Source organism: Mauremys reevesii, linkage group 9 (assembly GCF_016161935.1).
Source record: "Mauremys reevesii isolate NIE-2019 linkage group 9, ASM1616193v1, whole genome shotgun sequence".
Taxonomy (NCBI): domain Eukaryota; kingdom Metazoa; phylum Chordata; order Testudines; family Geoemydidae; genus Mauremys; species Mauremys reevesii.
In genome coordinates, this window is record NC_052631.1 from 73779860 (window position 1) to 73802520 (window position 22661).

Sequence of the window (22661 nt, forward strand, 5' to 3'; positions counted from 1 at the left end):
CCAGGAAGGAGAGGGATTGAATTAGTAACCAAACTAGAAAAATTAAATTTGAGTTGGATATTTGTCTATATTTGAGGTGATTTCTCTTCTTTTATTTATTCTTATTGACAGAATACAAGTTTTCTTTGTTTGATTTTAATGTTTTGTTTATTTTTTTCCTTTTCATTGGCAAACAGAATAATAAGGTTGATAATATGTTAGAAAACCTATTTTCAAGAAAATTAAGATGGTCTCTTTGCATTAGTATTGTGGTGACATGCCTGCTGGTTATATAAAAGGCACATCTGTGCTCAGATCTTTTGTATGTTATCTCAAATGCCTATTATACACAGAGGAACTGGAGAGCAAATACTATAAATACATTGTTAGCAGAGGTTAGGGAAATGATATTGTGGAAAATCTTTGCAGTTTGCCATCTCATCTTGTCTGCACCTGTCAGCTATACACACCAGCTGACCACTTCCCTTTTCTAATAGAGAAGAAGATAAAGAACATGACTATTAGAAGAGGTGTGTCTGTGCCCAATATAATAAGAGAAACATGGATTAAATGTAATATGGAAAATATTTTGAGTATGTTATTGATTGCCTGTTGTGATCAGGTCCAATCTATTATGAGGTGGAGTTTACTGTGCTAATTCTGCTTGCATCAGTGCCCTTACACATCAGTTTAAACCAAGCCCTTGTTTATATTTATGAAGAAGCAGCTTGAGAAAAATCAATGTGGAAGTCTAAGTGCAGCAAATCTTTAACATAATAAAGTGGTTCCCCATGTACAGTACACTGAATACAACAAAGGTCCAGGGACAAAATTTTTTTGTTTAATTACCAGAAATACCCACCTTTAAAACTTTATTTGTACCATAAAATCCATAAACATGCAGTCCTTAAGCATTCCATATTCTTTTCTGTTGGTTTTCTAATTAAATCACCAACAATGGTTTGATTGTCTGAACAAGCCTATTGGATGTAGGAAATACAGAATAAATATTTTAATAGGAAATTCATCTAACAGAAATCCTCCATGCAAGATACAGGAATGGCAGAACTGATTTATCTACACTGATTACCTGTTGGCCTAATTATACTCGATTCTGTAATTATTCAGCCAACTACCTCATAATAATAATTTACTATTTGTGAACATAAGAGCATAAATTTTTAAAATTTGATTACAGTACACTGGACCCAGGAATGTGACTTATCAATAGATATAATATATAATGAAATGGATCCAGCCACCTTAAAATCTCTGTGAGAAGACTACTGAGAATAATAATAATATAAACCTCCCATTTCTAACACACTTCACCGTATCACTTTCTTTTGGCATCAGAAAGAGCCTGCTAGTGATGGTGGCATATATTTTTCTGGTGGTACACATTATTTACTATTTTAACTGATTTTATATTGAATTACTGTGCTGCAGTTAATAAAAGTACAGTAATTGCAACTATTAACAGCCTCATGATTGAAAGAATGCTCTTCTGTAATTTGGTGATTTCTCAGAAATTGGGTGTTCCTGATAAATAGTACAAACAATTCCAAAGTCCGAGCCCTGCGAGCCTGTGTCAGTTGGCATGGGCCAGCTGCGGGTTTTTCTTTGCTGTGTAGACATACCCATAGACCTTAAGGCCAGAAGGGACCATCATAATCATCTAGTCTTTCCTCCTGCAGATTGCAGGCCACAGAACCTTGCCCACCCACGCCTTTATTAGACCACTAACCTCTGGCTGAGTTACTGAAGTCCTCAAATCATGGTTTCAATTTACAGAGAATCCACCATTTACTCTAGTTTAAGCCTGCAAGTGACCCAGGCCTCACACTGCAGAGGAAGGCAAAAAGACCTTGGGCTTAGGTCCCAGTCCTGCAAAGCCTTTACAGGATTAGGCATAGGTGTTGACTTACTCGGATACTAGGGGGTACTCGACTCCCGCTCCGCCTCAGGCTTCGCCCTCACCCACCCCTTCCTCCAAGCCCCCACCCCGCCTCTTCCCGCCCCTGCTTTGTCCCAGGCCCCTCCCCACTCCACCCCTTTCCCCAAGTCCCCAACTCTGCCCTGCCTCTTCAGGCCCTGCCCTATTCCACTCCCTCCTCTTCCTGCCCCTGCTCCTCCCCCACCCCAACCAGCGCCTCCTGCATGCCGCTGAACAGCAGATCCGCAGTGAGTGAGAGGCACTGGGAGGGAGGGAAAGCAGCTGATCTGCGGGGCTGCTGGTAGGCAGGAGGAGCTGAGGAGAAGTGGGGCCCAAGTGAGTACTGTGTAATAGGAACTATAATACTCTTATGGAAAATGACATTGGTTTTTGAAAGTTTCCCAAAACCTTAAGTACAGACTCTAAAACTAAAGAATTACAATAGGCGTTATGGATCAGAGATGATATGACAGATATGCATATTTTTGTGAAAAAAACACTGGGCCAAATACTTCTGTTGCATTTGTACAAGCCCAATGAACTTAGTGTGAATGCACATATGCCACACTGCAAATGGATTCACAGAGGTTTGGCATGTATGTTTAATTCGGTCTTTGTATTTAATTGGGACCATTCCATTCTAATGCTCTTTGATTCTAAAAGCAGGAATGCCTATCCTTGTTCTGCTAGAAAGTCTGATGTGCTGCAGACTGCTAAGTCATTCTGGGGGAGATTAGTGAGAGGAGCAAAAATGCAATGAGCTTCTCTTTGACAGGAGTTGTCATGACTTATAGCAAGATATGTTAATATTTTTTTCATTTTCTCTATTAAATTGTTGTCTTAATTCCTTAACCGTGCATATAGTTATTGGAGAAGGTGCAGAGAGGAAATTAAAGCTTACAGGTTGCTTATTATTGACAAGGTATTCTGTCTTCTTTTTAAGCTATAGAATGTGCTGCTTCTATGGTACCATTGACAAACTCACTTGTAGTCCAGTTTTTAGGTATAGGTAAACAGTGTTGATTGGTGATCCTCAAAAGTTCTAGAGCTTCTGTTAAAAAAAGTGTTTTCAAATGTTGCTGGTTATCCCCAGTCGGAACAGTAAAATGTCATGGCATGAAGCAGAATGTGCTCTACCAGGGGGATATAAATAGGGAAAAGTGAGTCTGAAGTGAGAGGTAGAAGTTTAGAAACACCCAAGAAATAGGCTGGCCTCCCTGCTACCTAGCTACTTTTGTCTGCCTTTTTTGATCTTCTAATACCCAATACAGTAACTCCTTGCTTAACATTGTAGTTATGTTCCTGAAAAATACTACTTTAAGTGAAATGACGTTAAGCGAATCCAATTTCCCCATAAGAATGAATGTAAATAGGGGGGGTTAGGTTCCAGGGAAATTTTTTTTGCCAGACAAAAGCCTATATATATATGTACACACATATACACAGTATAAATTTTAAACAATTTAATACTGTACACAGCAATGATAATTCTGAAGCTTGGTTGAGGTGGTGAAGTCAGAGGGTGGAAGAGGGTGGAATATTTCCCAGGGAATGCCTTGCTGCTAAATGATGAACTAGCACTCAGCTGAGCCCTAAAGGGTTAACACATTGTTGTTAATGTAGCCTCACACTTCACAAGGCAACACAAATGGAGGGAGGGGAGACAGCATGGCAGACAGAGACAGAGACATACACATGTGTGTGAGAGAGAGACAGACATTGCCTCTTTAAGTACGCTGATCCACTCTAAGTACACTGCCCTTTTAAGTAGATCTACAAGTTGAGACAGCAGCTGCTTCCAGCAAGCTCCCTCCCTCCTGAGCCCTGTCGTATCCCCCCCGCTCTATGGAGATGGGGTAAGTGGGGGATCAGGGGTACACCCTGACACCCTTCTTCCCCTCCCTTCCCACACAGCAACAGCAAGCTGGAGGCTCCCGGGAGCAGCTCCAAGGCAGAGGGCAGGAGCAGCACATGGCAGTGCGGGGAGGGACAGCTGAACTGCTGGGCAATTGATAACCTGCTGAGCGGCTGCTGCACAGGGAACTTAGGGGAGCGGGGAACTGATAAGGGGGCTGCTGGTCCACCCTGGTTCCAAGCTCCCACCAGCTAGCTCTTTCTGCAAGCAGTGGACAAAGCAGGTGGCTGCCAAACAACGTTATAAGGGAGCATTGCTCAACTTTAAAAGAGCATGTTCTCTAATTGATCAGCAACGTAACAATGAAACAACCTTAACTGGGATGACTTTAAGTGAGGAGTTACTGTATATATAGAAATAATAACCAAAAATTCACCAAAATGCACACATGGGTGAGCAAGGGTCTTGGACTCTCACCTTACATGAAAACATGTTCCTTGAAAGTTTTATTTTTAAAAACTGAAAACTGAATAAACGTTTGATTTCATTGCCAATCTCTATCTATCTTTCACCACCACAGGCTCTGAAACTCCTTTTGAATATCCAGGGTTGGAGCCTGGTGCCCCGGAATGGGATCGGCCTATGTCCAGATAATGGCCTGGAATCTTCCTTGAATAAAACATGGGACCCTGGGAAGCCCTCTACTGTACCCATGCTAGCACAAACCTCTGGTGTGAACTACACTCTTATGGGGAGAAAAGCTGCTCAGAAGAGGTCTCACATAAGTTGAGACCCCTCTAATCACCCTCCCACCCTCCAAAAAAGTACTAATCGAAGAGAAGAAAAGCCCATTGATTCCCTTTGTCTTCTGAAGATTCTGGTCCAGGAGATTTTTGTTTCCCTCAAGCCACATAAATCTGCAGAGTGCATCAGGGCAGATACTCCTCGGCACTTTTTTCCCCTACTCCCCTTCAGAGTGTGCAGCATGAGGGAAAATCATCCCCACCAGCTTCCCAGGGTCACCCTCACAGGGTGAAGCATAGCAAATCAATGCAGAAAACACCAGGCCATAGTGTTGTATTGATTCCTCTAGGTATGCATATGCTCTTCTCAACAAAGGGAATTCTCCCTCCATGGGAAAGGAAGGCCAGCATTCCAGATCAGATAAAGACTCAAAAAGGAAACCTAAAAAAAACAAACCCTCCTCTCCCACCTCCCACCTCAAAAAACTAAAACTACAGAGAATAAACTCTTTCAGGCAACAATGCACTGAATATTGTAAATGATGTTTAGGAGGTCTTCTGCTGTCCTAGAGAAACTACGGTATGTATTCCTTGTCATGTACCCTGGGAGATTTAATAGTGGGTTAGGGATTGTGATGTTGCACCCCATAATGCTTTATAGAAATATGCTTATGCGTGTAAATATGACATAACTGGAATATGTTTTTATGCTAGATATTCCATGTAACATATCTTTGCAAAGGTTATGTTCTACTGAATGTATTCATCCTATTCATATGCATGTATCATTTTTATATCTGAAGTTATAAGTGTTGGCTCTATGCTTGTATTTAAAGTGTTTGCTGTAGGAAGCACCTAAGGCAGATTTGGTAAACATGGTGTGAATGGGGTTATTCATGTAATTGGGAGTACTTAGCTAACAATCGACCTTGATACACACCAGTCCACATCTGAGCTTTCCTAGAAATCTTTGGGCTAACATGTGGGCAATGTCATCAGCCTCTAAAGATCTGAGTCATGCATGGACATGTGACTTGCCCATGTGACTCCAAAACTCCATCTTGTAGCTGTGATTCTACTCAGGGAGAGAGAGGGGTTTCCACCCCCAAGAGAGAGACTATATAAGCTCCTGGTAGCCTCTCCACCCCAAGGAGATGCTTGAAAGAAACTGGAACAAAGGGCAGTAACTAGAGGGGTGTGAGTGACTGCTGGACCCAGAGTAGGAGGAAGTCTAGTCTGTAAAAGAAACTTATTGGAAAATCTCTATGGGTGAGATTTACCTGCATTTAGTTTCTTACTGTATTAGGGCTTAGCCTTGCCTGTTTTATTGTATTTTGCTTGGTAACTTATTTCGTTCTGTCTGTTATTACTTGGAACTACTTAAATCCTACTTTTTATATTTAATAAAATCACTTTTTACTTATCAGTTAACCCAGAGAAAGTATTAATTCCTGGGGGAGCAAACAGCTGTGCATATCTCTCTATCAGTGTTATAGAGGAAAAACAATTTATGAGTTTATCCTGTATAAGCTTTATATAGAGTAAAATGGATTTATTTGGGATTTGGATCCCATTGGGAACTGGGTATCTGGGTGTTCGAGACAGGAGCACTTCTTAAGCTGTTTTCAGTTAAGCCTGCAGCTTTTGGGGGACGTGGTTCAGACCTGGGTCTGTGTTTTTAGCAGGCTAGTGTGTCTGGCACAACCAGGCAAGGTACTGAAGTCCCAAGCTGCCAGGGAAAATGGGCTCAGGGGTAGTCCCAGCACATCCGGTAGCACTTCACAAGGTGATTTCTATGACCCAACCCATCACAGGGATCTCCTGCCATACCTGAGATTGGGAAAGTATTGGTTTGTCTTCCCCAGCAGCTGCTTTGGATTACTATGGCCTAACCTTTGGGCTGTCATTCCCAGTTGGCACTGTGGGTCACCAGGCCCTCATGTTCAGGTTATTGCTCCTACCTCCTGTTTCAGTTTGCTATGCCTCATCACCACCTTGATGATGAATCCCTGTCTACAATTACATTTAGAGACCTGTCAAGCAGCTTTAATCTGTTTCATGTGTGCTATATTTATTTTGTGTGGTTGTGTTTTTTTAACCAAAATGTCATGTGGTACTATGTTGAATGCCTTACAAAAGTCTAAATATATTACATCAACATTTTATCAACCAAACTTATAATCTCATTAAAAAAGATATCAAGTTGGTTTGACAGGATCTGTTTTCCATACACCTATGTTTTTCAGAGGTGGGACTACCCTTCACTGCCACTGATTGACAAGGTTGGTCATCTTCCATGGCTGCAGAAAGCAGAGACCCAGTATCTGTGAACCTTATTACTCCAAGAAAGGAAACTTAAGGTAAGGCACAGATAAATTTTACTATTAACTGGTAGTGAAGCATTGTGGAAATATATTGATGTTCATTAAATTTCATATTAAGAAAATGGACCCGAATATTAAGATCAAAATATTACATTTCAACCATATTCAAATGAAACATTTTGATTTTCTATTTCTAAATAACTTTGTTTTAAAATTTTATATGGCATAATAAAAAACATTTTAAAAATCAAAATTAGACCAAAATGTTTCAATTTAATTGAAACATAACATTTTAATTGATCCAAAATACTTTTTTCCCCAGAACTTTGCTTTACGGTAAATTTCAGTTGTTTTGGTTTATTCCATTTTGAAATGGAAATTTTTTTAAAGTTGTGGAATTTCCCATTAAACAGAAAATCTAGTTCCTGCCAAGCTCTAGTCACAAGATCATTTTTGTTTTAGGAATGAAACACCAATAGAAGCTGGTTATTTGTTTGCATTTTGTCATGTTAATCTGCACTGACAGATTTTTATTTTGTCATGTTAGTCCCAGCTCCTTTTCCTGGTCCTTATACTGAATAATTTTTCCATTTAGCAAATATTAGTTTGTGTCCTTCCTCCCAAACTGATTATTTTATGTTAATTAACTAGAGTAAACATTGTGGGTGATAGAATTGTATTAGTAACATAGTAATTCTCTTAGGCCCTGATCCTGCAAGCTTCCACATGTAAGCACAAGAGTCTGGTGTCATGTAGCTGCTTATAGCATCAGGGCCCTAAATTTCTATTCTGATAAGAATGATAGATGTCTATTTCCTGGTAGGAATACAATAACTGTAGTACATTCAGTAGTTGTTACTTTTGATCATAACAGATAGCAAATTATATGTGCGATTCTCTTGCTTTGTTGAGTGGTTGCTGAAATGAAGCATATCTAGAGCAAACTTTAAACTGGTAATTTTACAATGTTGTGGTACATGGTACGTGCTCTCAGCTGCCTGTTTATAGTAATGTTTTTGACTCACTATTGACATAATCTTGTCACTTCTCAGTGTTGGAAAGGGTTAAAATAAGTTATCTCTTGTATTACAAGTACAAATGTACTCGTTGGCATTTATACAGAAATGTTCAAAGTGTGGCATTTATATATTAAGAAAAAGTACTGCAGTTGTATTTCCTCTCCCCCCCCCACCCCCAAGCACAATGATGTATAAAGAAATGCCACTATAATTTGCACCAGACACAATTTGGGAAAATCTGGAGTTAGTCCACTGGCAAACAAAGAAGCTGGAAACACTGGCAGGATACAAAAACATTTAGAGCTGCCATAAACTGATAAACAGACAAAACAATAAACTTACTATTCATTCTATGAACTATTCAGGAAAATACAAAAAGACATAACTTTACCTGAAACACTCTCAAGGAGTTGCCCCAAATTCTTATACTGCTATTAGGCTAATTGTATGGTTAACTGTAAAATTTAATGTTCAGGACGATTGCAATGTAGGTTATTAATGATTGTGGGTGTTCCCATTGCTCAGTTTTTTTAATTAAATATGGTAGATTATCTGAAGCACTTTATCTAAGACAGCATGTTGTCATTTTTTTTTGTATTGACATCCTGTGCCTGCCTTACAGTTTTATACCAACAGTTTGCTTTTTAGGGTATATTATATAACTAGGAGGCTTTAATGTAAAATTGTCACTAGTATCTTATTGAGCAAAATGAAAATAACATGGTTCAGTTCTCCTTTGGCTATGACAGCTACGAATCTCTAATAATAATAATAATAATAAAGTATCAGTGAACTAAACTATTTGTTCAAGTGTCAACATGCACAGTACTGATTTTTCTGCTGCTGTTTGAGGGTTGTCGTGGCAGTGTAGGATTTATCACAGAACAATTCATTTAAGATACTTTCATTTAAACCAGACTCTTGTTTAACTAGAACCTTAGAGAAGGTTCCTGAAATCAGCACAGACCTCAGCATGCTCCTTGCCTCTGTAAAGTTACTATTACACCTAAAGTATGGTGGCCTGAGAAGTGGTAACTTCCTACATGTAGCTGACTGCCCTCCCATCTCCACTACCATTTGACATTTCTATAGAACTACAGAATATGTGATCTCCTTCTAGGCAGATGGAGTGTGTCAATTGTTCTATGTAGGAACTTCCATCCTGTAAGGGTGTTTTTTCTTTGTTTTTGTTTATATTATCTTGCACCACATTCCCTAGCTCACTGGTGCAAGAACAACCAGAATATAAGATCCAAAATTCAAAAATCAGAGGGGTAGCCGTGTTAGTCTGGTTCTGTAGAAGCAGCAAAGAATCCTGTGGCACCTTATAGACTAACAGACGTTTTGCAGCATGAGTTTTCGTGGGTGAATACCCACTTCTTCGGACGCAAGCAGTAGAAATTTCCAGGGGCAGGTGTATATATAAGCAAGCAAGAAGCAAGCTAGAGATAACGAGGTTAGATCAATCGGGGAGGATGAGGCCCTGTTCCAGCAGCTGAGGTGTGAAAACCAAGGGAGGAGAAACTGGTTCTGTAATTGGCAAGCCATTCACAGTCTTTGTTTAGTCCTGAGCTGATGGTGTTAAATTTGCAGATGAACTGGAGCTCAGCAGTTTCTCTTTGAAGTCTGGTCCTAAAGTTTTTTTGCTGTAGGATGGCCTTTATCCTCACACACAACAATTGCCTTTATCCTCACACACAACTATTTCAAATTTGGTGACAATATACATCTCCAGATCAGTGGCACCGCTATGGGCACCCGCATGGCCCCACAATATGCCAATATTTTTATGGCCGACCTGGAACAACGCTTCCTCAGCTCCCGTCCACTCACGCCCCTTCTCTACCTACGCTACATTGATGACATCTTCATCATCTGGACCCATGGGAAGGAGACTCTGGAAAAATTCCACCATGATTTCAACAGCTTCTACCCCTCCATCAACCTCAGCCTGGACCTATCTACACGGGAGGTCCACTTCCTAGACACCATGGTGCAAATAAGTGGTGGTCACATTAACACCACCCTATACCAAAAACCTACCGACCACTATGCCTACCTTCATGCCTCGAGCTTCCATCCCGGGCATACCACAAGATCCATTGTCTACAGCCAAGCACTGAGGTACAACCGTATCTGCTCTAACCCTGCAGACAGAGACCAACACCTAGAAAATCTCCACCAAGCATTCTCAAGACTACAGTACCCACACGAGGAAATAAGGAAACAGATCAACAGAGCCAGACGTGTACCCAGAAGCCTCCTACTGCAAGACAAACCCAAGAAAGAAACCAACAGGACTCCACTGGCCATCACATACAGTCCCCAGCTCAAACCCCTCCAACGCATCATCAGGGATCTACAACCCATCCTGGACAATGATCCCACACATTCACAGGCGTTGGGTGGCAGGCCAGTCCTCGCCCACAGACAACCTGCCAACCTGAAGCATATTCTCACCAGCAACTGCACACCGCACCATAGTAACTCTAGCTCAGGAACCAACCCATGCAACAAACCTTGATGCCAACTCTGCCCACATATCTACACCAGCAACACCATCACAGGACCTAACCAGATCAGCCACACCATCACCGGTTCATTCACCTGCATGTCCACCAATGTAATATATGCCATCATATGCCAGCAATGCCCCTCTGCTATGTACATCGGCCAAACTGGACAGTCTCTAAGGAAAAGGATAAATGGACACAAATCAGACATTAGGAATGGCAATATACAAAAACCTGTAGGAGAACACTTCAACCTCCCTGGCCACACAATAGCAGATTTTAAGGTGGCCATCCTACAGCAAAAAAACTTTAGGACCAGACTTCAAAGAGAAACTGCTGAGCTCCAGTTCATCTGCAAATTTAACACCATCAGCTCAGGACTAAACAAAGACTGTGAATGGCTTGCCAATTACAGAACCAGTTTCTCCTCCCTTGGTTTTCACACCTCAGCTGCTGGAACAGGGCCTCATCCTCCCTGATTGATCTAACCTCGTTATCTCTAGCTTGCTTCTTGCTTGCTTATATATACACCTGTCCCTGGAAATTTCCACTGCTTGCATCCGAAGAAGTGGGTATTCACCCACGAAAGCTCATGCTGCAAAACGTCTGTTAGTCTATAAGGTGCCACAGGATTCTTTGCTGCTTCTACAAAATTCAAAAAGAAAATCTCCTTTATATTACCTTGCGAGGAGAAGTGTCCATGCACCATTTTTGTTCATCTCAGTAGACCAACAAATGCACAGCAGAAAGAAGAAAATAACATGCCTGGATCATGCAATTAGCATTTTCATTTCACTTTTATGGGGGCACCTAGATCATTTGTGAGTGATGTTTTTATATAAGCCTGATTCTGTGCCAAACATGAAATACTTGGAACTTAGTAAATATGTAAGGAATCACGTTACTTCTTCCCGGAGCAGCATAAACATATTTGGATAGAATGAGATGCTAAAGGAATTGAAGAAGCTGACATCAGTAATTTCCCTCTTTCATTTGACATTTGAATCTCTTCCCATTAGTGGCTCTAGTTATGGCTATTTGGACTACATAGGAAGTTATACAATCAGTCAGAAAAATACCCCCAGTAAAATAATGTTAGGACAATAATGTATCTGTCTTATTGCTCTATTTACCAGGCATGTCTTTGCCAAAACATGTGGGGAGAAAGGGTTACTCACTTCAATTAGCTAGCTAGATATAGATATCTTTACTTCAGTTCTGCTTTGTTTTTTTTTCTTTTTCCCATAATCGTATCAGTTAGTTTTACAAATTATTAAGTCTTTTCATTTTACTATTTGATTATTGTTTTTATAGACATTTTATATATATTATTTTTTATTTTTTAAAATCAGAAATTACATTTAGTTTAAAATAATTTCAAAATTTGTTAATGTAAATCTTCATATAAAATCTGTATAATCTAATCTATCTATACAAGGATAGATAGAAACCTGGGTGGGTTCAGGAAATTAACTAATCTAGGTGCTGATTGATTGATGAACTATAGTTACATATGACTCACCAGCAATGAGTCATCAGAACTAACTGAAACATTTGATGACAAAGGACCACATTAAACCCTGATGTAAGCAGGAGCAATTCCACTGAAGTCAATGCAGTTTGGGCTTATGCCGCTGTTGATTCCACTACATACTGGTAGTTTATTGCATACTGTAACAAGCAAAGGCAGATTCTTTTCTCTGATACAGCTACTTTGCACTATTTAAGGACTGTACTCAGCTGGCATAAATTCCAGCAGTCCCATGAATATTCTAACTCAGTGGTTTCTCAACTAGGGGTCTGGGGCCCCCTGGGGGGCTGCAAGCAGGTTTCAGGGAGTCCTCCAAGTGTGACTGGCATTAGACTCACTAGGGCCCAGGGCAGAAAGCAAAAGCCCCACCGTGCAAGACTGCAGCCCAGGGCCCTGAGCCCCATCACCCAGAGCTGAAACCGAAGCCTGGGTAACTTAGCTTTGTGGGGTCTCCTGTGGTGTAAGGCCCCAGACAATTGCCCTGCTTCCTACTCCCTAATGCTGGCCCTGACTTTTATGTGGAGAAAAACAGTTGTGGCACAGTTGGGCCATAGAGTTTTTATAGCATGTTGAGGGGGCCTCAGGAAGAAAAAGGTTGAGAACCTCTGTGCTAACTCATGCTGTGGCTACAGAGAGCAGAGACCTGTTAGTAGCTACTAACACCTCGCAACCCCAGTCTCTTGCAGATCTTGGTGCAAGATAGAATTTGCCTCACAGCATACGTTAGAAAATACATCTTGCACAGTGAATTTCAATTTGTGATTATTTTTGCACATTCTTTTTTGGTACAGACAGACTCTAATGATTGTGCAAGGAGAACTATGCAGCCACTACTTGCAATGCATGATTTATAGTCCAATTTAACCTTTTATATTACATGAATATATTGTGAGAAATTAAGTCTCTCAAGGAGATAGTCACTGTAGTTTTCTTCTTGTCCTCCTCAATGATTTTCATTAAGCTGGTGATCATACTGTTAAGTAGTTTAATAACCTCTTTCTAGAGAGCACGATAAATTAAAATGACTAGAAGGCGTAAGATAAGGCATGTCAAGTTGTCAAAGAATGTTGAAAACAAAAAGTAATTACTCTAGATGCTGAACAGTGATGGAAGTTTGTGGTTTGTTTCTTTGGGTGGGAACATAAACAAAGTATTTTGAGGGACAAAACTTAGACATATTATAGACTAACAGACGTATTAGAGCATGAGCTTTCGTGGGTGAATACCCCCTTCGTCGGATGCATATAGTGGAAATTTCCAGAGGCAGGTGTATATATATGCAAGCAAGAGTCAGGCTGAAGATAACGAGGTTAGTTCAGTCAGGGAGGATGAGGCCCTCTTCTAGCAGTTGAGGTGTGAACACCAAGGGAAGAGAAACTGCTTTTGTAGTTGGCTAGCTATTTACAGTCTTTGTTTAATCCTGAGCTGATGGTGTCAAATTTGCAGATGAAATGAAGCTCAGCAGTTTCTCTTTGAAGTCTGGTCCTGAAGTTTTTTTTGCTGCACGATGGCTACCTTTAAATCTGCTATTGTGTGTCCAGGGAGATTGAAGTGTTCTCCCACAGGTTTTTGTATATTGCCATTCCTAATATCTGACTTGTGTCCATTTATCCTTTTACGTAGGGACTGTCCAGTTTGGCCAATGTACATAGCAGAGGGGCATTGCTGGCATATGATGGTGTATGTTACATTGGTGGATGTGCAGGTGAATGAACTGGTGTGGCTGATCTTGTTAGGTACTGTGATGGTGTCGCTGGTATAGATATGTGGGCAGAGTTGGCATCGAGGTTTGTTGCATGGATTGGTTCCTGAGTTAGAGTTACTATGGTGTGGTGTGTAGTTGCTGGTGAGAATATGCTTCATGTTGGTGGGTTGTCTGTGGGTGAGGACTGGCCTGCCACCCAACGCCTGTGAAAGTGAGGAATCATTGTCCAGGATGGGTTGTAGACCCTTGATGATGCGTTGGAGGGGTTTTAGCTGGGGACTGTATGTGATGGCCAGTGGAGTTCTGTTGGTTTCTTTCTTGGGCTTGTCTTGCAGTGGGAGGCTTCTGGGTTCACGTCTGGCTCTGTTGATCTGTTTCCTTATTTCCTTGTGCGGGTATCGTAGTTTTGAAAATGCTTGGTGAAGATTTTGTAGGTGTTGGTCTCTGTCTGAGGGGTTGGAGCAGGTGCGGTTGTACCTCCGTGCTTGGCTGTAAACAATGGATCGTGTGGTGTGTCCGGGATGGAAGCTGGAGGCATGAAGGTAGGCATAGAGGTCGGTTGATTTTCGGTATAGGGTGGTGTTAATGTGACCATCACTTATTTGCACTGTGGTGTCTAGGAAGTGGACCTCCCGTGTAGATAGGTCCAGGCTGAGGTTGATGGGTGGGGTGGAAGCTGTTGAAATCGTGGTGAAATTTTTCTAGAGTCTCCTTCCCATGGGTCCTGATGATGTCATCAATGTAGCATAGGTAGAGAGAGTGGGTGAGAGCTGAGGAAGCATTGTTCCAGGTCAGCCATAAAAATATTGGCATATTGTGGCGCCATGCGGGTGCCCATAGCAGTGCTACTGATCTGGAGGTATATATTGTCATCAAATTTGAAATAGTTGTGTGTGAGGATAAAGGCAAAGAGCTCAGCAACCAATTGTGCTGTGGCATCATCAGGGATACTGTTCCTGACAGCTTGTATTCCATCAGTGTGTGGGATGTTTGTGTAGAGAACCTCTACATCCATGGTGGCTAGGATGGTGTTTTCTGAAAGGTCACCAATGCATTGTAGTTTTCTCAGAAAATCAGTGGTGTCATGGAGATGGCTGGGAGGGCTGGTGTAGGGTCTGAGTAGAGAGTCCACATATCCAGACAGTCCTTCAGTGAGAGTGCCAATGCCCGAGATGATGAGGCGTCCAAGATTTCCAGGTTTGTGGATCTTGGGTAGTAGATAGAATAACCGCGGTCAGGGCTCTAAGGATATGTTGATTTGTTCCGGTGTTAGTATAGTATACCTGAGTAGCTGGTGCAGTTTCTTAGTGTATTCCTCAGTGGGATTTGAGGGAAGTGTCCTGTAGAACTTGGTATTGGAGAGTTGTCTGGCGGCCTCCTTTTGGTAGTCAGACCTGTTCATGATGACAACAGCACCTCCTTTATCAGCGTCTTTGATTATAATATCAGGGTGTTTTCTGAGGCTGTGGATGGCATTGCTTTCTGCACAACTTAGGTTATGAGGCAAGCAATGTTGTTTTTCCGCAATTTCTGCCTGTGCACGTCGGCAGAAGCATTCAATCTATAGGTCCAGACTGTCATTTCGACCCTCAGGAGGAGTCCATGTGGAGTTCTTCTTCTTGTGCTGTTGGTGGTAGGGTATCTGTGTATGAGTGTGCTGTTCAGTGTTATCTTGAAAGTATTCTTTGAGTCAGAGATGGCAAAAGTAAGCTTCCAGATCGCCACAGAACTCTGTAATTTTTGTGGGGGTGGCAGGGCAGAAAGAGAGTCCCCAAGATAGGACAGAGTCTTCTGCCGGGCTGAGTATGTAGTTGGATAGATTGACGATATTGCTGGGTGGATTAGGGGTACCACTGTTGTGGCCCCACGTGGCAGGTAGGATTTTAGATAGCTTATAGTCCTTTTTCCTTTGTAGAGAGGTGAAGTGTGTAATGTAGATCTTCTGTCTTATTTTAGTGAAGTCCGTTTGTATGGAAGTTTGGTTATTTATGAGAGTCTCCAGGTTGGGGAGCTCTTTTTTGATGTTTTCCTGTTTTGCTGTATAGGATGCTTAACAGGTGGTTCCTCAGTTTCTTTGATTCTTTGATATGGCATAATCTCTCACTGTGGTCTGTGTAGTATGTTGATAGCAATGGATTTTTCACCTTCAGTCCATTTGGTATGATGTCCATCCATTAGCATTTGGAAAGGAAGACGATATCTGTCTGTACTTATGGAAGTTTCTTCATGAGGTTGATGGATTTCCACTCCATATGGCTAAATGCAGTGCCTTGCATGGTGTCAAGTATCAGAGGCGTAGCCGTGTTAGTCTGGCTCTGTAAAAGCAGCAAAGAGTCCTGTGGCACCTTATAGACCAACACGTATTGGAGCATGAGCTTTCGTGGGTGAATACCAATTTCATCGGACTGTCTGGATATGTGGACTCTCTACTCAGACCTATGCCACCAGCACTCCCAGCTATCTCTGTGACACCACTGATTTTCTGAGAAAACTAAAATGCATTGGTGACCTTCCAGAAAACACCATCCTAGCCACCCTGTATGTAGAGGCTCTCTACACAAACATCTCCCACACAGATGGAATACAAGCTGTCAGGAACAGTATCCCTGATGATGTCACAGCATAACTTCTCACTCATTCACTGACAGTACTGCTCACAATGTTTCAAGGATGCATCACATCAGATGATGTGCGATGGCAGAGGATTAGAAATGCTAGTGGTGCATCATCATCTCTGATTTCAATACGAAAGAGCAAAACCTGTTTTATTCCTTTTTAGCTGTGAAAGAAGCCAAAATCATCTTTTCTCCATCCAGCTGGATCTAAATCAGCATAACTACACTACACATAAAACCAGTTACATCAGTACAGCCTGTGCTCATCCCCATAGCTGAGTACCTCCCACCATGAGGAGCTGGCTCCCTATTTCACTGAAAAGATAAAACAAATCTGAGATGGGTTAGCTAGTCTCAAAAAGAACAATGAAGAACAGGGGCGGGGGGGGGTCATTTTGCCTTTTTGTTTCTGTTTTTGACTGAGTTTGGCTCAGTCACGCAGGCCATAAAGACTCTGAGAAACATATTGTCCTATATATATCAGACAGACTCCACCTCCTCCAAACTAGTGAAAGAGACTGCAGAACCCTGGATCTACAATGGACTGAAATTAAAGCTTGTTTCACCTTCCAGACACTATAAAATGTGTGATAATACAGCTAGTTCTCATTTGACACCAATGGCCATGGCAGTACATCCTGTCTCAAGTGGTGATCATCCCTCTCCAAACCCAACGTGATTTAAACATAATGAGCTTATCTCCATTATTTTATGTAGTGCCCCTCTCTTTCTCTAGTCCCTGGCAATGCCAACTTCTTAGCTTTTCTGTTGGCTTTCCAAGAAGCAGCATCCTATGCTGGATGGGCTGGCAGTATAGTTTCACTCTCTGCTTTCTGGGTGCACTGACACCAGTTACTGCCTTCCCCCTTCCTAAATGTGTGGTTATGCTGTCTCCCTCAAACTGTTGGGAACTTTCCACACTTCTCTAGCCAACACCAATATTGGCTTCGGTGGAGTGTGGTTTTTTCACCTTCCTCACAGCGGGTGTGAGGATGGACCTTTTCTGGTGAATAGAAAAGGTGGTAGGCCATACGTCACAATTTATTTTGTAATATTGGGCGGATGTTCAGTGCAGGTACTCCATAGGGAGGGCTGGTGGAAGCCCCGGAGAATTGACTTGAATAAGCATGGATTTGCCTGTACATTTTATCTGCTGGGTGGTCCCAGACATCTATATAGTAAAGTTGCGGCCTGATTAAAACCCATAACAAGTCTCCTGTCCTTCTTGCAGTATATCCAGACAATGGTAACTAAGCTTATAGTAAAGAAGAAAAATCATTCACTGAAAGGAAAAATAACTTTTATTCACAACCTAACATGAGTTTGAAAATATTATTTAGTCTTTATTTAAATACAAATCTGCCATCTAACTTTTTTCTAGACAACATTTATGTACGTGATGGAAAAATAGTAGGGCTGTCAAGAGATTAAAAAAATTAACCACGCTGTTAAACAATAATAGAATACCATGTATTTAAATATTTTTGGATGTTTTCTACATTTTCAAATATATTGATTTCAATTACAACACAGAATACAAAGTGTACAGTGCTCACTTTATATTTATTTTTTATAAAAATATTTGCCCTGTAAAAAAAAACCCCAAAAGAAATAGTATTTTTCAATTCACCTAATACAAGTGCTGCAGTGCAATTTCTTTATCATGAAAGTTGAACTTACAAATATAGAATTATGTTAAAAAAAAACATTAAAATAAAACAATGTAAAATTTTAGAGCCTGAAAGTCCACTCAATCCTACTTCATGTTTAGCTAGTCACTCAGAACAAACAAGTTTGTTTACATTTGCAGGAGATAATGCTGCCTACTTCTTACAATGTCATCTGAAAGTGAGAACAGGCATTCCCATAACACTGTTGTAGTCGGCATTGCAAGATATTTATGTGCCAGATGCACTAAAGATTCATATGCCTCTTCATGCTTCAAACACCATTCCAGGGGACATGTATGACGGGTTCTGTGTAATAACAATCCAAAGCAGTGTGGTCCGACGCATGTTCGTGTTCATTATCTGAATCAGATGCCTCCAGCAGAAGGTTGATTTTCTTTTTTGGTGGTTCATGTTCTGTAGTTTCCGCATCAGAGTGTTGCTCTTTTAAGAGTTCTGAAGCATGCGCCACACCTTGTCCCTCTCAGATTTTGGAAGGCACTTCAGATTCTTAAACCTTGAGTCGAGTGCTGTAGCTATCTTTAGAAATCTCACATTGGTACCTTTTTTGTTTTTTGTCAAATCTGCAGTGAAAGTGTTCTTAAAACGAACATGTACTGGGTCATCATCCGAGACTGCTATAGAATGAAATATATGGCAGAATGCAGGTAAAACAGAGCAGGGGACATACAATACTCCCCCGAGGAGTTCAGTCACAAATTTAATAAACCCATTATTTTTTCAAAAGCATCATCAGCATGGCAGCATGTCCTCTGGAATGGTGGCCAAAGCATGAAGGGTCATACGAATGTTTAGCATATCTGGCATGTAAATACTTTGCAATGCTAGCTACAAAAGTGACATTCAAATGCCTGTTCTCACTTTCTGGTGACACTGTAAATAAGAAGAGGGCAGCATTATCTCCTGTAAATGTAAACAAACTTGTTTGTCTGAGTGATTGGCTGAACAAGAAGTATGACTGAGTGGACTTGTAGGGTCTGAAGTTTTACATTATTTTTTTTTTGAGTGCAATTATGTAACAAAAAAATCTACACTTGTACATTGCACTTTCACAACAAGGAGATTGCACTATACTACTTGTATGACGTGAATTGAAAATATTTACAGTGCAAATATTTATAATAAAAAATAAATATACACTTTGATTTCAATTACAACACAAAATACAATATATATATGAAAATGTAGAAAAACATCCAAAATATTTAATATATTTCAATTGGTATTCTATTGTTTAACAGTGCAATTAAAACTGCAATTAATCATGATTTTTTTTTAAATTGTGATCAGGTTTTTTTGAGTTAATCGCATGAAATTTAAACGTTCGCAGTTTGTGATTGCAGCTTTTGCATTTTGATTTGGGGGCCCATCTCTTCTTAATACTGCAATTTTCTCCTAAATAGAACTCTGAACCAAACCAAACAGAAATGAATACGCCCTGCAGAAATTCTACATGTGTTAGCTAAAACTATTTCAGAATATGTGATTTTTGCCAGAAGTCCTCAGTTTTGTACAAAAATCCCTCAAAAGGTTTATTTTGGCAGGTTAAGATGCGGTTCTGTCAGAGATTGCGGTGCTAGAAATAGTAATGCTGGAACCAAGTAATAAATTGAAGATCAACTGGTTGTTGAGGCTGGCTGGTTATTAATCAAAGAGTTCTAAAGAACTTAATTTTTAAGTGGCTGAACTGCTAACAGAAACTTGCAATATCTCATTAGTATCAACTTCCATAACAAAGGACCGAAGAGTAGCAAATATTGTACCTAGTTTTTTAAAAAAAAAAAGAAACCAGAATGAAACTGAAATTACAAATCAGTGAATCTTCCTTCAGTAATAAATAAATTGGATGACATTATAATTTAAAAGTAGAATTATAAAGCACCCAGTGAAGATAACTGGAACAAACCAGCAGAAGTTCTGCAAAAGAAAACAAGTGCCTCTTTAGTAGATTTTATTTGAGCATTTCAACAGTAAAAATAGTAATTCAAGGAGAACTGTTGAAGTTGCTAATGCGGTGCCCAGGGCTGTGGTATAAAGGCCATGATCTAGCTCTCTGTAGGCAGATTTCTCCTTAATTTTGCACGCAAGTTTTCTTTCACCTTCCTCTACAATATCTGGTGCTGGTCTGAACCTGTATGCCAATGTCTATGTTCCTACTGGTTGTTAGTGTAGGCCAGTTGTTCTCAACCTATTTACCATTGTGGGCTGCATATGCAGCTTTCTGTGTGTTATGTGGGCCACATTCACACAATATATGTACTACCTATATGGCCCTGGGGATGTCACATGGGCCACAGCTGTGTGCTAATTGGGCTGCAGGATGAGAATCACTGGTGTAGGCCATATTAAGTAACTGTACTCCCAACTTTTACCAAAACATTGTTATTCCAGAACTGATATAACTTTTTAAGGGTTTTTAAGGCCCACTATTTCCTATACACTGTCCCCTGTTTAAACGCAGACATGCTTTTGAACATAGTCTACTGGAGAAAATTCAACGTAAATTGCTGATGTGAGAAATGGACAGGCAAAGTTGAAACAATATTTATATTTTATCTGGGTCAGGACCTTTTTTTCCTGTTGCTTTCCTTTTTTATCTTGTGAGTTTTCTACAGACCACTGAAAGCTATGGCAATCCCTTCCTGCTTTCTACCAGCCATTCTTACATTGAAAATTTTGCTTTAAGTATATCATAACACTCAGGACACGAGTGTTTTATTTTAAGGATCTGCTTATGTAGGACAACACAAAAAATCCTGATAAATGTGATGGGCTGATTACAAAAGAAACAAGTAACAATTTTGCCATTCACACTTGTAGCATTTTTAACCTCTTTTAAATACATGATATGACTTCCATATTAAAAGATGACAAACAGGAAAATCAGATCAATGATCACCATCAATTTGGTTTATGAAATGTCATAGTAGTAACCAGCAGGAATGAAATGATGGCTTTTTCCTCTAATTGTCTCACATGTGGCACATAACAGAGGATATTTTATTAACCATACAGAACTATGTTTGATTCAAGAGATCATTCTGTATATATGTACAGATGAAGCATCAATGTGGTGTTTTTGTTTAAAAAAAAATATGGGAGAGATGTCAACATGGTTTCTGTAAAGGGAAATCATGTCTTACTAATCTATTACAGTTCTTTGAAGGGGTCTGTACTTGGATTTCCAGAAAGCCTTTGACAAGGTCCCTCACCAAAGGCTCGTACGTAAATTAAGTTGTCATGGGATAAGAGGAAAGATCCTTTCCTGGATTGAAAACTGATTAAAAGACAGGGAACAAAGGGTAGGCATAAATGGTAAATTTTCAGAATGGAGGGGGTAACTAGTGGTGTTCCCCAAGGGTCAGTCCTAGGACCAATCCTATTCAATTTATTCATAAATGGTCTGGAGTAAGGGGTAAACAGTGAGGTGGCAAAGTTTGCAGATGATACTAAACTGCTCAAGATAGTTAAGACCAAAGCAGACTGTGAAGAATTTCAAAAAAATCTCACAAAACTAAGTGATCAGGCAACAAAATGGTGAATAAAATTTAATGTGGATAAATGTAAAGTAATGCACACTGGAAAAAATAACCCCAACTATACATACAATATGATGGGGGCTAATTTACCTAGAACTAATCAGGAAAGAGATCTTGGAGTCATTGTGGATAGTTCTCTGAAGACATCCACACAATGTGCAATGGCAGTCAAAAAAGCAAACAGGATGTTAGGAATCATTAAAAAAGAGAGAGAGAATAAGAGAGAGAATATCTTATTTCCCTTATATAAATCCATGGTATGCTCACATCTCGAATAATGTGTACAGATGTGGTCTCCTCATCTCAAAAAAGATATACTGGCATTAGAAAAGATTCAGAGAAGGGCAACTAAAATGATTAGGGGTTTGGAACAGGTCCCATAGGAGGAGAGATTAAAGAGACTAGGACTTTTCATCTTGGAAAAGAGGAGACTAAGGGGGGATATGATAGAGGTATATAAAATCATGAGTGGTGTGGAGAAAGTGAATAAGGAAACATTATCTACTTGTTCCCATAATATAAGAACTACGGGCAACCAAATGAAATTAATGGGCAGCAGGTTTAAAACAAATAAAAGGAAGTTCTTCACAAAGCACACAGTCAACCTGTGGAACTCCTTGCCTGAGGAGGTTGTGAAGGCTAGAACTATAACAGGGTTTAAAAGAGAACTAGATAAATTCATGGAGGTTAAGTCCATTAATGTCTATTAGCCAGGATGGGTAAGAAATGGTGTCCCTAGCCTCAGAGGGTGGTGATGGATGGCAGGAGGGAGATCACTTGAACATTACCTGTTAGGTTCACTCCCTCTGGGGCACCTAGCATTGGCCACTGTCGGCAGACAGGATACTGGGTTGGATGGACCTTTGGTCTGACCCAGTATGTCCGTTATGTTCTTGTACTTTGTGCAGTACAACAGGAGCTTTATTGCTGACGAATACTCTTGAATTATTAAACAGGTTGCACAGTTGTTCCAGACCTTTCTTCACGTTTGTTGCTGGTTGTGTTATATTCAGTTTTGAATGCACTGTAACACTAACTAAAACAGTGTAATGAAGCCTTAATTTAAACAAAGCTAACTAGTAACTGAACTAGATAGTGATTTGCTCATAAGGACAAATGGAGAGCATGTGCCTGAGCGCTATTGCTTAGAGGACTCACGTGAAAGCTTCATACGGAGCAGCTTTATTTGTATATTTTAACAAAAATGTGATCTA

At 40.3% G+C, this 22661-nt stretch overlaps 1 protein-coding gene and 1 long non-coding RNA gene across 8 annotated transcripts in view; one reads left to right on the forward strand and one right to left on the reverse strand.

The window, feature by feature from the left end:
• The window catches only part of KLHL4 (kelch like family member 4), a 90253-nt gene that overhangs the window by 42706 nt on the left and 24886 nt on the right, over positions 1-22661 (reverse strand). The window lies entirely within an intron of this gene.
• LOC120371260 overlaps positions 1-22661 on the forward strand; it is a 201712-nt gene that overhangs the window by 9644 nt on the left and 169407 nt on the right. For all 6 annotated transcript variants that reach the window (XR_005584238.1, XR_005584242.1, XR_005584237.1 and 3 more), the window contains one exon: positions 6760-6873. This is a non-coding gene — a long non-coding RNA (uncharacterized LOC120371260). The remainder of the gene's footprint in view (positions 1-6759; positions 6874-22661) is intronic.